This window comes from Mesoplodon bidens (assembly GCF_964165515.1).
Source record: "Mesoplodon bidens genome assembly, chromosome: 8".
Taxonomy (NCBI): domain Eukaryota; kingdom Metazoa; phylum Chordata; class Mammalia; order Artiodactyla; family Ziphiidae; genus Mesoplodon; species Mesoplodon bidens.
The window spans coordinates 22,277,917-22,291,666 of record NC_138165.1 but is presented as its reverse complement, the minus strand read 5'-3'; the positions used below and the strand labels follow the sequence as shown (position 1 = coordinate 22,291,666).

Here is a 13,750-nt window from a genome sequence, read left to right as displayed (position 1 = left end):
GACTACCCCTGACATTTGTGAAACCAAGGGAAAGTACAAATGGAGGTCTGTATCCCATGTCTAACTATGTAAAATTATAAATAAAATATGTTCTATTTTCCTAATTTGATAACTCTATCTTCCTAATGATCTGAAGACCAAGTCTGAATGTATAATTCTTGAACTCCTTGGAGTCCTGCAATAGGACATGGAGGCACGGGGTGAGCTGGGCCCCAGGATGAAGCTGCCCCTCTTCTCTTCCCACCCCTGGCTCTGATGGAGAAGGGCCCCTCCTGCAGAAGAGTATATGCCCCGGCCCAAACATCCACACTGTGCACATCCCCTCGTGACCTTCAGGCTGAAGAGTGAGTGTACTATTGGCATGGTCTGTCCTTGAGAGGATGGGACCAGGAAGGAAGTGTAGGCAGGCCTGGAAAGTGAGCTTGGGGCATTTGGGCAAGGAATTCTGAAATGGTCCAAGGTACCCAGAGTGTGGTCTAGAGGGAATCAATGTGGGTTCTGAGAGGGGTACAGCCAGGGAGGGTTAGAGCAGGGCCCCCTAAAAGCTGAAAAGCTATATCAGCAGGAGTCCAGAACATTCTGGAATGTGATAATTAGCCTAAAACACAGAATCCTGGCACATACCTCAGGCCTGCTTTAGCAGGAGGAGGGAGGCCAGATCGAGCTTGTTCAGACAGGGAAGATGGATCATGCCTCACTTGCCCTGGAGGGTTCACAGAAGCTTATTGATTCCTGGCAAAGCAGAACAGCCCAACCTGGGAGAGTCTGCCCAGATTTGAATGCTGGTTTCGTTAATGATTTAAAGGGGCACTCACCTTTTTATTTCATGGGGAAAATGTCTGGAAGAGTCTGGTGTTATTTTTATCAGGGCCACTGAACTCTCTGTTTGTCCTTGTAGTGAGCCCTGATACCTCACCACTGCTGTTCTCATAGCACCGAGGACCCGTCGGCCCTGCTTGTCTTTCGCTCAGCTTGTTACCAGTGCGGATGATTTCAGCGATAATCCTAAGTGCCCTTATCCCCTTGGTCCTTCATCCACTCCTATCTTGGTACTCTCCATGCCAAATGCAATTCACAACGTGCTTTCCGTTTCTGCTGTAAAGCAGAAGATGCTGCTGCGGAAAATTGAGAAATCTGATCCAAGCCAATGTCAGCTGACTGTTCCAGCTGAGCCCTCACTACCAACAGGCAACTGTCTGATTTTTTCAATCAAGACAGGTGCTTTCCCACCACATTTTCTTCATCTTTCCTGCGGTCCCACCGCCTGCAATATCACTCCCATCTTGCTTGACAGAAGAGATCAAGATTCTACAATGTCAGCTTCCTCTTTCTGATTTTTCTCTGCTAAGAAATATTGAAACAAGATATTCCCTTTTCTCCTTCCCTCTCATTTCAGAGGAAGGAGGGAACCCTTTCCTTTCGACGTTTGTTTTCTTCTTGGGTCCTGGAGTCTGTGGATTCCTACTCCCTGCAAACAGACACGGTCCCTCCTCTGTTCTATATCCTTTGGTTCTTAGCATGCTGGCTTTCTTACTTACTCTTCACGACATCAAAACATCTGATTCCTTGGGCCCTCTTCTACTCCTCCCCGCCCCCTGCAGTCTATCAGCGTCTTCCTGGCTCACTTCTGTCACTATTGAGCCTAGGGGCCATTGCCCGTCACTTTGAACGCTTCTTCATGGCATCATCAATCCCCTTGCCCCTTGGTCCTTCTGCCCCAGCAGATCTTCCCAGCAAATTCCAAGTCTTGGATCAATCTACCACCAACTTTCTCAGCTCTTACCATTAATAACCCAAGTCATTAAAGAAAATCATGCAATTATGCGGACTACTGCCAACAGCAATTTTGGTCTGTTACTTCAGTTATACTCTCAAGAGGTAATAATTCTTAGAGTTGTCCTTCCTTGCTTAATCCCCTCTCTTACTTCTCTTGGTAATAAATCTAATCCTATGGCATTCTCAATTCTACACTTTCTCTCACTGTCTTCCAATCATTTCTTGCCTTCCCTTCCCTACCTCCCTTCTTTCCTTCCTTCCTCTCACTTTCTCTTTCTTTCACATACACCAATACCTGGGATGTACCTTATATTCTTCTTTCTTTTCTCTTCTACCCCAATCTAATCAGTAACCACATCCTGTTGATCTTCCCTCCAAAACAGTTCCTAAACTCACCCTCTCCTCTTTATTTTGTCATTTTCTTAGTTCAGGCCTTCACCATCTCTGCCTGGTCTTTTTCAATTGTCTCCTAAATGGCATTCACTGATACTAGCCTCATCTCTCTCCAATTCATACTGAATAGTCTTCTCAGTGGGATAGTTTCTTAGGGAAGGGAAGGGTGAGTTGTGGTGGGGGGAGGAAGGAAGAGTCAAAGGAGAGCGAGACCCAAAATTTGGAAGCCAAAGAAGGACACTGAGGGGAGAATAGAAATGCTTGCATTCAAACTCTCTCCTCTGTCTCTTCATAAAAATTTCAGTCAAATCTACATTGCGTACCTCTTCTTTGTGGAGTTCACTTGCCTTTATCTGGCTTGTGTGTTCAATTATTCCTCATTCATTCACTTATTTCTTATTTAACAAGTATTTACTGAGCTCCTACCATATGCTAGGTGCTGGAGGGTGAACAGTGATCCAGACAGACACAGTCTTGCCTTAAAAGCATTTATCGTCTAGTGGGAGAGCAGACAAATAAAACAAACTAAAATACAATAAGTGCTATGACATGAGAAGGTTATGGGAGTGCCTGGAAGGGACACATCAAAGTCAGGGGTAGGAGGGAGGTCAAAGAGGACTTCCCTAGGGAGGTGGCATTTAACTGGAGACCACAGGAATGTGGAGGAATTAGCCAGGTGTAGGGAAAAGATGGAGAAAATCTTCTAGGAATGTGAGAAAGTCCAGAGGCAAAAGAGGGGATGGTGAGCCCAAGGAACTGAAAGAAGAGGGGAAATAGTGGGAAATAAGGTAAGAGAGGTAAACTGGGGACAGAGCTTAACTTTAAGTCAAGTTTAAAAGCTTACACTTTATTCTAAAGGCAATAGGAAACTACAGACGGTCTTTTAGCAGGTGAGTGACCTGATAAGATTTATGATTTTGAAAGAATATGTGACAGGATGATGTGTGAAGTATTAATGGAATGTACTCTCTGTGCTCATCTCTCTCCTTGGGCTCTGAGCTACCAGCCTGCACCTGTCACCTCACCAACAAACACACACACACTCACCAGACTCTTTTGTTAGTAGAGTGAAAAGCACATTTGAGGAGGCAGTCTGCTGCTGAGAGAGACCCAGACTCCACACTACAAAATTCAAATATAAAAGGTTCTGAACTTTAATTCAGAGATTAAACTAATGAGATTAAACAATTCACACAAATGCATAAATGTGAACTGATTTTTTTCCCTCCGTGCTGGGAGGGGAGAAGAAATGACCTGGCTTGGAAAGGGGATGTGTTGGACAAAAGGAAGAAGTGATCCCAGATTGCTTGCTGGGGTTGCAGGAAAGTGGCTGACGCTTTGAGAGGTGAAGCTACACGGGACCTGCACGTGCACCCAGCCAACCCATCACCACCCATCAGAGCCAGCAGTGTCCAAAACCTAGAGAGCACAGGGGGCCCTGCCCATGTGGAGAGGATAGAAAACAGCAGTGTTAGCAGCTGGCGCCAGCATGAGGACCACCCCAGATGAGACTAAATGGGTAGTTCCCACTCCATCGCCACATGCAGCCAATCAGACATGAACCACCATCCCCTTCTCCACTTCCCTTGGGTAGTCAACCCAAGGAGACCCAAGAGTAAGAGGCAGGAAGAGGGGAAAGAAGGTCTGAAATTGAATTCTAAACTGAAATACTTATATAATCTCAGTTTCTGCCAAATCACTGAATTTACTTGAGAGAATCTGGATTAAGTTGTCTGCCAGGAAGAAGGCTGGAGGTTCAGATTCAGACATTAAATTGACTCTAGGAAAAAATGCTTCGTTTTTGCATACCTGAGTGTTTGGACATTCTTGTAACTGTGACATTCCTTGCTTGTTACAATCACATGGCTACTGTGTGGGGAATGGTTTGAGAGGAAGAATAAAAACAGAGACACCAGGGTTAGGTGAGGCACGATGGTGGCAGAGAGGAAGGAGATAAGCAAAAGGATAAGGGAAATAGAATCAAGAGTTCATGGTGACACAGTTGGACATGAGAAATGATGGAAAGAAAGAAGTCAGGATGATACACAAATTTCTGGCTAAATAAATGAGTCCAAGGTAGTGCTCACCACTCAGGGGAAATTCAGGAGGAGATATGGGTTTGAAGAGAAAATTAGTTAAGTTTAAGATGCCCATGGAACTTGTAGGTGGGGCTGACTAAACGGTAGCTATCTGGGTCTGAAGCTCAAGAGAAAGGTCTGGTGCAGATAGTCATATCTAGGAGCATGTAGATAGTGTCATAGATGCCCAGGAAAGAGAAAGTATCCAGAAGGAGGACATGCCAGAGGCCACTTAAGGTCAAATAAAGAGGGAACTGAAAAGTGTCCCTTGAATTTAGATGCATGGAGATCACTGCTTATCTTGGAGAAAGTGATTTTATAAAGTGAGTAGAGACAACTTCTACAAGAGTTTAGCTGGCAAGGGGAAGAGAGGGCTGTGGATGGAGGGGAATGCGGCTTCTTTTAACCTGAGAAGGAAGGAGCCAATATGGAGGAAGAGGTTGACTATAAAGATAAGAGTGAGAAGGAATAACTGAGAGTGAGGTCAATGAGAAGTCAGGAGGAGATGGGATCCAGGACACAGGTCAAGAGATCGGCCTTAGATGGGGAGGAGAACCTTTTTTATAATAAGAAGCAGGATGGGTAAAGATGCAAGTAAGTTTATAGGTTACCATGGAAAACTGAGGCTGCTCACATCTGATAACTTTTATTTCCCCTCACCTTGATAAGTGGGAAATAAAATCACAAACAGAGAATGTAGAGAGGGCAGGCATGGAGGTTTGGAGAGAGGAGAATTCTTGACATAGCCCCTCTGGGGACTCAGAAAGAAAGAGTAAGCAGGTCAGGGGAATGTGACAGGATCACAGGCCACACCAAAGTCCCACTGATGTTGCCAAACATGAATTTAGGGTGTCTATGTGAGTATGTGGCTTTCTCCAGCAGTGTCCAGCAGCCCAAAGGAATGGTCAAAGCAGACAACTGGATTCAAGGTATATGTTCTAAGTCTTGTCAGGCAGATGAAACAGAAGAGTAATGGAGCAATAGCGTTGAGGACACTGGTCAAAGGCTAACAGTGTGAAGCATGGTCCTTCCTGGGTAGAGAAGGAAAAGTAGACAGCTAGTGGATGATAAATAAGGAGGTAGAAAAAAACCAGAAAGATTCTACTTTTGGAAAACTGATAGAGTGAAAATAACCAAGTGAGAAGAATTGGAGGAATAGAAAGTCATAGGTTCAGAGGTGCTGTGGTTTCTTTCTTTTTCTTTCACTGCACTGGGCGGCTTGCAGGGATCTTAGTTCCCTGACCAGGGATCGAACCCGGGCCATGGCAGTGAAAGCGCCAAGTCGTAACCACCGGACCACCAGGGAATTCCCAGTGCTGTGGTTTCTCGATGACAAAGTCTGGGAGTGACCATGGGATTGAGTGATTGAAACAGAATGGAAAACGTAATTGGAGATGGAATCAAGGAACTGAGAGGTCAAGAATGCCTCATGGGGCTTCCCTGGTGGCGCAGTGTTTGGGAGTCCGCCTGCCGATGTGGGGACGCGGGTTTGTGCCCCGGTCTGGGAGGATCCCGCATGCCGCGGAGCGGCTGGGCCCGTGAGCCTTGGCCACTGGGCCTGCGCGTCTGGAGCCTGTGCTCCGCAGTGGGAGAGGCCGCGGCAGTGAGAGGCCCGTGTACCGCACACAAAAAAAAAAAAAAAAAAAAAAAGCCTCATGGACATACCAAATGGGCCAGATTGTTGACAGAATTTGGAATGAAAAGGAATACTGTGGGCCCATTGCCAATGACTTCAATAAATAAAGGGTATGACCAGCCAGTCAGAAGATGACAGCTGGAGTAGAGAGTGTGGCATAATGGCTATGTTGCCTGGGTCTCAGAGGGCAGAGAACTGAGACCCATGGAAATGGGTGTGTATGACAGAAAGGACCTGACCTGGCAGCCTCCACTTGTGAGGGCTGCAGAGGAAGCACTGTGCCTGGGGTAAAGCCAGCTTTCTAAGGGAAGAGGATGGGGGTATCAGGGGATTTGTTGATGATGCAATGGGATTCCAGGGGTCACAGAGGAAAAATGAAGGAGAAAAGGGAGGAGTGGAACACTGAGTCAGGTATAAGGATGAGCGTTCCTAAGAGGATAACTCATTGAAAGGGGCTCTCTCTTGGGCACACATCAGGGATATCAGGCGTCTGAGGGATGGTGGTTTGGCAGCTGCATTGATGCAGGAGAATTAATAGGTCAGACCTCTCGGGATTCAGCTTTGTCCTGGGTGTGTCACACCTCCAAGATTCATGGGTGTATGGAAGGAATGAGTTGGGTCTTGACTCCAGAAAAAGGCTAGAGCTGAGGGCTGCTGGTTGGCAGTTCTGGATGGTGTGGGATGGTATGACCCTTGTGACCTATGTAAGCCAGTGGCTGGTTGATACTCAACATCCCAGCTTTCTTCACTCCCTCATATTCTGCACTATCTCAGTGCCTCTATGCCTGTTCATTTTAGGGCTTGGTTTTGTTTCTAAACTTAGAGCCCAGGAAAAAGCATTCAGTAACCTTAGAGCACCAGGAGATGTTTTGGGAAAAGCAGATAGCCTGACTCAACGTAGCATTAACTAATTTCAACCCAAGGAGTATCAAAGAGTACCCCTTCAAGGAAAGATGCAGTGTTTAGAGTAATTTCCTTGAATGGTTGCTTTCATTAAAAAAAAAAAAGATTTGTTCAAGATGGCGGAGTAGAAGGATGTGCACTCACTCCCTCTTGTGAGAGCACCAGAATCACAACTGCTGAACAATAATCGACAGGAAGACACTGGAACTCACCAAAAAAGATACCCCGCATCCAAAGACAAAGGAGAAGCCACAATGAGAAGGTAGGAGGGGTGTAATCACAATAAAATCAAAGCTCAACAGGGAGATCAGCTCGGTGCTTTGTGACCGCCTGGAGGGGTGGGATGGGGAGGGTGGGAGGGAGGGAGATGCATGAGGGAAGGGATGTGGGAACAGATGTATATGTATGACTGATTCACTTTGTTATAAAGCAGAAACTAATTAAAAAAAAAAAGAATGAATGATGCAAAAGAATCATAAAAAAGAAAAATAATTTAAATGAAAATAACGCTAATATTCATAATACTGAAATAAAATGATAATTATTGTTAAAAAAATTAAATTAAATTAAATTAAAAAAAAAATCAAAGCTCATAACTGCTGGGTGGGTAACTCAGAAACTGGAGAACACTTATACCACAGAAGTCCACCCACTGCAGTGAAGGTTCTGAGCCCCATGTCAGGCTTCCCAACCTGAGGGTCCAGCAATGGGAGGAGGAATTCCTAGAGAATCAGATTATGAAACCTAACGGGATTTGATTGCAGGACTTTGACAGGACTGGGGGAAACAGAGACTTCACTCTTGGAGGGCACACACAAAGTAGTGTGTGCATTGGGACCCAGGGGAAGGAGCAGTGACCCCAAAGGAGACTGAACCAGACCTACCTGCTAGGGTTGGAGGGTCTCCTGCAGAGTCAGGGGGTGGCTGTGGCTCACCGTGAGGACAAGGACACTGGCAGCAGAAGTTCTGGGAAGTACTCCTTGGCGTGAGCCCTCCCAGGGTCCGACATTAGCCCCACCAAAGAGCCTGCAGGCTCCAGTGTTGGGTTGCCTCAGGCCAAACAACCAACAAGGAGGGAACCCAGCCCCACCCATCAGCAGACAATCGAATTAAAGTTTTACTGAGCTCTGCCCACAAGAGCAACAGCCAGCTCTACCCAACACCAGTCCCTCCCATCAGGAAACTTGCACAAGCCTCTTAGATAGCCTCACCCACCAGAGGGCAGACAGCAGAAGCAGGAAGAACTACAATCCTGCAGCCTGTGGAAGAAAAACCACATTCACAGAAAGATAGATAAGATGAAAAGGCAGAGGGCTATGTACCAGATGAAGGAACAAGATAAAACCCCAGAAAAACAAGTAAATGAAGTGGAGATACATAACATTCCAGAAAAAGAATTCAGAATAATGATAGTGAAGATGATCCAGGATCTCGGAAAAAGAATGGAGGCAAAGATCGAGAAGCTGCAAGAAATGTTTAACAAAGACCTAGAAGAACTAAAGAACAAACACCTAGAAGAATCAAAGAACAAACAAACAAAGATGAACAATACAATAACTGAAATGAAAAATACACTAGAAGGAATCAATAGCAGAATAATGGAGGCAGAAGAACGGATAAGTGACCTGGAGGACAGAATGGTGGAATTCACAGCTGTGGAACACAATAAAGAAAAAAGAATGAAAAGAAATGAAGACAGCCTAAGAGACCTCTGGGACAACATTAAACGCAACAACATTTGCATTATAGGGGTCCCAGAGGGAGAAGAGAGAGAGAAAGGACCCGAGAAAATATTTGAAGAGATTATAGTCAAAAACTTCCCTAACATGGGAAGGAAAATAGCCACCCAAGTCCAGGAAGCACAGAGAGTCCCAGGCAGGATAAACCCAAGGAGAAACATGGCGAGACACATAGTAATCAAACTGACAAAAATTAAAGAAAAAGAAAAATTATTGAAAGCAACAAGGGAAAAACAACAAATAACATACAAGGGAACTCCCATAAGGTTAAAGAAGGGAGTGGCATGATATATTTAAAGTGATGAAAGGGAAAAACCTACAACCAAGGTTACTCTACCCGGCAAGGATCTCATTCAGATTCGATGGAGAAATCAAAAGCTTTACAGACAAGCAAAAGCTAAGAGAATTCAGCACCACCAAACCAGCTCTTCAGCAAATGTTAAAGGAACTTCTCTAAGTGGGAAACACAAGAGAAGAAAAGGACCTACAAAAACAAACACATAACAATTAAGAAAATGGTAATAGGAACATACATATGAATAATTACCTTAAACGTAAATGGATTAAATTCTCCAACCAAAAGACACAGGCTCGCTGAATGGATACAAAACAAGACCCATATATATGCTGTCTACAAGAGACCCACTTCAGACCTAGGGACACATAAGACTGAATGTGAGGGGATGGAAAAAGATATTCCATGCAAAATGGAATTCAAAAGAAAGCTGGGGTAGCAATATTCTTATCAGATAAAATAGACTTTAAAATAAAGAATATTACAAGGGACAAGGAAGGACATTACATAATGATCAAGGGATCAATCCAAGAAGATATAACAATTATAAATATATATGCACCCAACATAGGAACACCTCAATACATAAGGCAACTGCTAATAGCTATAAAAGAGGAAATCGACAGTAACACAATAATAGTGGGGGACTTTAACACCTCACTTACACCAATGGACAGATCACCCAAAAGAAAATTAATAAGGAAACACAAGCTGTAAATGACACAATAGACCAGATAGATTTAATTGATATTTATAGGACATTCCATCCAAAAACAGCAGATTACACTTTCTTCTCAAGTGCACATGGAACATTCTCCAGGATAGATCACATCTTGGGTCACAGATCAAGCCTCAGTAAATTTAAGAAAGTTGAAATCATATCAAGCATCTTTTCTGATCACAATGCTATGAGATTAGAAATCAATTACAAGGAAAAAAACATAAAAAACACAAACACATGGAGGCTAAACAATAGGTTACTAAATAGCCAAGAGATCACTGAAGAAATCAAAGAGGAAAACAAAAAATACCTAGAGACAAATTACAATGAAAACACGATGATCCAAAACCTGGGATGCAGCAAAAGCAGTTCTAAGAAGGAAGTTTATAGCAATACAAGCCTACCTCAAGAAACAAGAAAAATTTCAAATAAACAATCTAACCTTACACCTAAAGGAAATAGAGAAAGAAGAACAAACAAAACCCAAAGTTAGTAGAAGGAAAGAAATCATAAAGATCAGAGAAGAAATAAATGAAATAGAAACAAAGAAGACAATAGCAAAGATCAATAAAACTAAAAGCTGGTTCTTTGAGAAGATAAACAAAATTGATGAACAATTAGCCAGACTCATCAAGAAAAAGAGGGAGAGGACTCAGATCAATAAAATTAGAAATGAAAAAGGAGAAGTTACCACAGACACTGCAGAAATACACAGCATCCTAAGAGACTACTACAAGTAACTCTATGCCAATAAAATGGACAACCTGGAAGAAATGGACAAATTCTTAGGTATAATGTTCCAAGACTGAACCAGGAAGAAACAGAAAATATGAACACACCAATCACAAGTAATGAAATTGAAACTGTGATTAAAATCTTCCAACAAACAAAAGTCCAGGACCAGATGGCTTCACAGGTGAATTCTATCAAATATTTAGAGAAGAGCTAACACCCATCCTTCTCAAACTCTTACAAAAATTGCAGAGGAAGGAACGCTGCCAAACTCATTCTATGACGCCACCATCACCCTGATACCAAAACCACCCTAATACCTGATACTACAAAAAACAGAAAATTAGACCAGTATCACTGATGAATATAGATGCAAAAATCCTCAACAAAATACTAGCAAACAGAATCCAACAACACATTAAAGGGATCATACAAAATCATCAAGTGGGATTTATCCCAGGGATGCAAGGATTCTTCAATATACGCAAATCAATCAATGTGATACACCATATTAACAAATTGAAGAATAGAAACCATATGATCATCTCAATAGAGGCAGAAAGAGCTTTTGACAAAATTCAAATTCAAAATTCAATTCAAAATGATAAAAACTCTCCAGAAAGTGGGCATAGAGGGAACCTACCTCAACATAATAAAGGCCATATATGACAAACCCACAGCAAACATCATTCTCAATGGTGAAAAACTGAAAGTATTTCCTCTAAGATCAGGAACAAGACAAGGATGTCCACTCTCACCACTATTATTCAACATAGTTTTGGAAGTCTTAGTCACGGCAATCAGAGAAGAAAAAGAAATAAAAGGAATACAAACTGGAAAAGAAGAAGTAAAACTGTCACTGTTTGCAGATGACATGATACTATACATAGAGAATCCTAAAGATGCCACCAGAAAACTACTAGAGCTAATAAATGAATTTGGTAACGTTGCAGGATACAAAATCAATGCACAGAAATCTCTTGCATTCCTATACACTAACAACAAAAGATCAGAAAGAGAAATTAAGGAAACAATCCGATTTACCATCACAACAAAAAGAATAAAATACCTAGGAATAAACCTACTTAAGAAAGCAAAAGGGCCTCCCTGGTGGCGCAGTGGTTGAGAGTCTGCCTGTCGATGCAGGGGACACGGGTTCGTGCCCCAGTCCGGAAAGATCCCACATGCCGTGGAGCAGCTGGGCCCGTGAGCCATGGCTGCTGAGCCTGCGTGTCCGGAGCCTGTGCTCCGCAACGGGAGAGGCCACAACAGTGAGAGGCCCGCGTACCGAAAAAAAAAAAAAAAAAAAAAAGAAAGAAAGCAAAAGACCTGTACTCAATAAACTATAAAACACTGATGAAAGAAATCAAAGATGACACAAACAGATGGAGAAATATACCATGTTCCTGGATTGGAAGAATCAATTTTGTGAAAATGACTATACTACCCAAAGCATTCTACAGATTCAATGCAACCCTTACCAAATTACCAATGGCATTCTTCACAGAATTAGAACAAAAAATTTTACATTTTTATGGAAACACAAAAGACCCTGAATAGCCAAAGCAACCTTGAGAAAGAAAAACGGAGCTGGAGGAATCAGGCTCCCGGACTTCAGACTATACTACAAACCACAGTAATCAAGATAGTATGGTACTGGCACAAAACCAGAAATATAGATCAATAGTACAGGACAGAAAGCCCAGAGATAAACCCATGCACCTATCGTCACCTAATTTACGACAAAGGCGGCAAGAATATACAGTGGAGGAAAGACAGCCTCTTCAATAAGTGGTGCAGGGAAAACTGGACAGCTACGTGTAAAAGAATGAAATTAGAACACTCCCTAACACCATACACAAAAATAAACTCAAAATGCATTAAAGACCGGACACTATAAAACTCTTAGAGGAAAACATAGGAAGAACAATCTTTTTTTTTTTTTTTTTTTTGCGGTATGTGGGCCTCTCATTGTTGTGGCCTCTCCCGTTGCAAAGCACAGGCTCCGGACGCGCATGCTCATCAGCCATGGCTCATGGGCCCAGCCGCTCCGCGGCATGTGGGATCTTCCCAGACCGGGGCACGAACCCGTGTCCCCTGCATCGGCAGGCGGACTCTCAACCACTGCGCCACCAGGGAAGCCCAAGAACAATCTTTGACATAAATCACAGCAAGATCTTTTTTGATTCACCTCCTAGAGTAATGGAAATAAAAACAAAAATAAACAAATGGGACCTAATGAAACTTAAAAGTTTTTGCAAAGCAAAGGAAAGTACAAATAAGATGAAAAGACAACCCTCAGAATGGGAGAAAATATTTGCAAATGAATCAACAAAGGATTAATCTCCAAAATATATAAACAGCTCATGCAGCTCAATATTAAGAAAACAAACAACCCAATCAAAAAATGGGCAGAAGACCTAAATAGACATTTCTCCAAAGAAGACATACAGATGGCCATGAAGCACATGAAAAGCTGCTCAACATCACTAATTATTAGAGAAATGCAAATCAACAGTACAGTGAGGTATTACCTCACACCAGTTAGAATAGGCATCATCAGAAAATCTGCAACCAACAAATGCTGGAGAGGGTGTGGAGAAAAGGGAACCCTCTTGCACTGCTGGTGGGAAAGTAAATTGATACAGCCACTATGGAGGTTCCTTAAAAAACTAAAAATAGAATTACCATATGATCCAGCAATCCCACTGCTGGGCATATACCCAGAGAAAACCATAATTCAGAAAGACACATTTGGGCTTCCCTGGTGGCGCAGTGGTTGGGAGTCCACCTGCCGATGCAGGGGACACGGGTTCGTGCCCCGGTGCGGGAAGATCCCACATGCCGCGGAACAGCTGGGCCCGTGAGCCATGGCCGCTGAGCCTGCGTGTCTGGAGCCTGTGCTCCGCAACGGGAGAGGCCGCAACAGTAAGAGGCCTGCGTACCACAAAAAAAAAAAAAAAAAAAAAAAAAAAGACACATTCACCCCAATGTTCATTGCAGCAGTATTTACAATAGCCAGGTCATGGAAGCAACCTAAATGCCCATTGACAGATGAATGGATAAACAAGAAGTGGTACATATATACAATGGAATATTACTCAGCCATAAAAAGGAACAAAACTGGGTCACTTGTAGAGATGTGGATGGATCTAGAGACTATCATACAGATTGAAGTAAATCAGAAAGAGAAAAACAAATATTGTATATTAACGCATATATGTGGAACCCAGAAAAGACATAAATACAGTAATATATATAAAATGGATAACTAATAAGAACCTGCTGTATAAAAAAGTAAATAAAATAAAATTCAATAATTCCAAAAAAATGTAATTGTTGATATTGAATAATAAAATATGTCAATATTTGGAAAAACTAAAAGGAGAAAGTGAAAATTTATAAAGGAAACTGATCACTGCAAATCGATTTTTTTCTTAAATATGAACCACAATGCACTCTTGGCCTCAGGTTGGT

The 13,750-nt window shown here is 42.7% G+C and overlaps 1 protein-coding gene across 11 annotated transcripts in view; it reads right to left on the bottom strand.

Annotated features, from left to right (window-relative positions):
* The window catches only part of LOC308622026 (uncharacterized protein), a 133,792-nt gene that overhangs the window by 47,317 nt on the left and 72,725 nt on the right, over window positions 1–13,750 (bottom strand). The window lies entirely within an intron of this gene.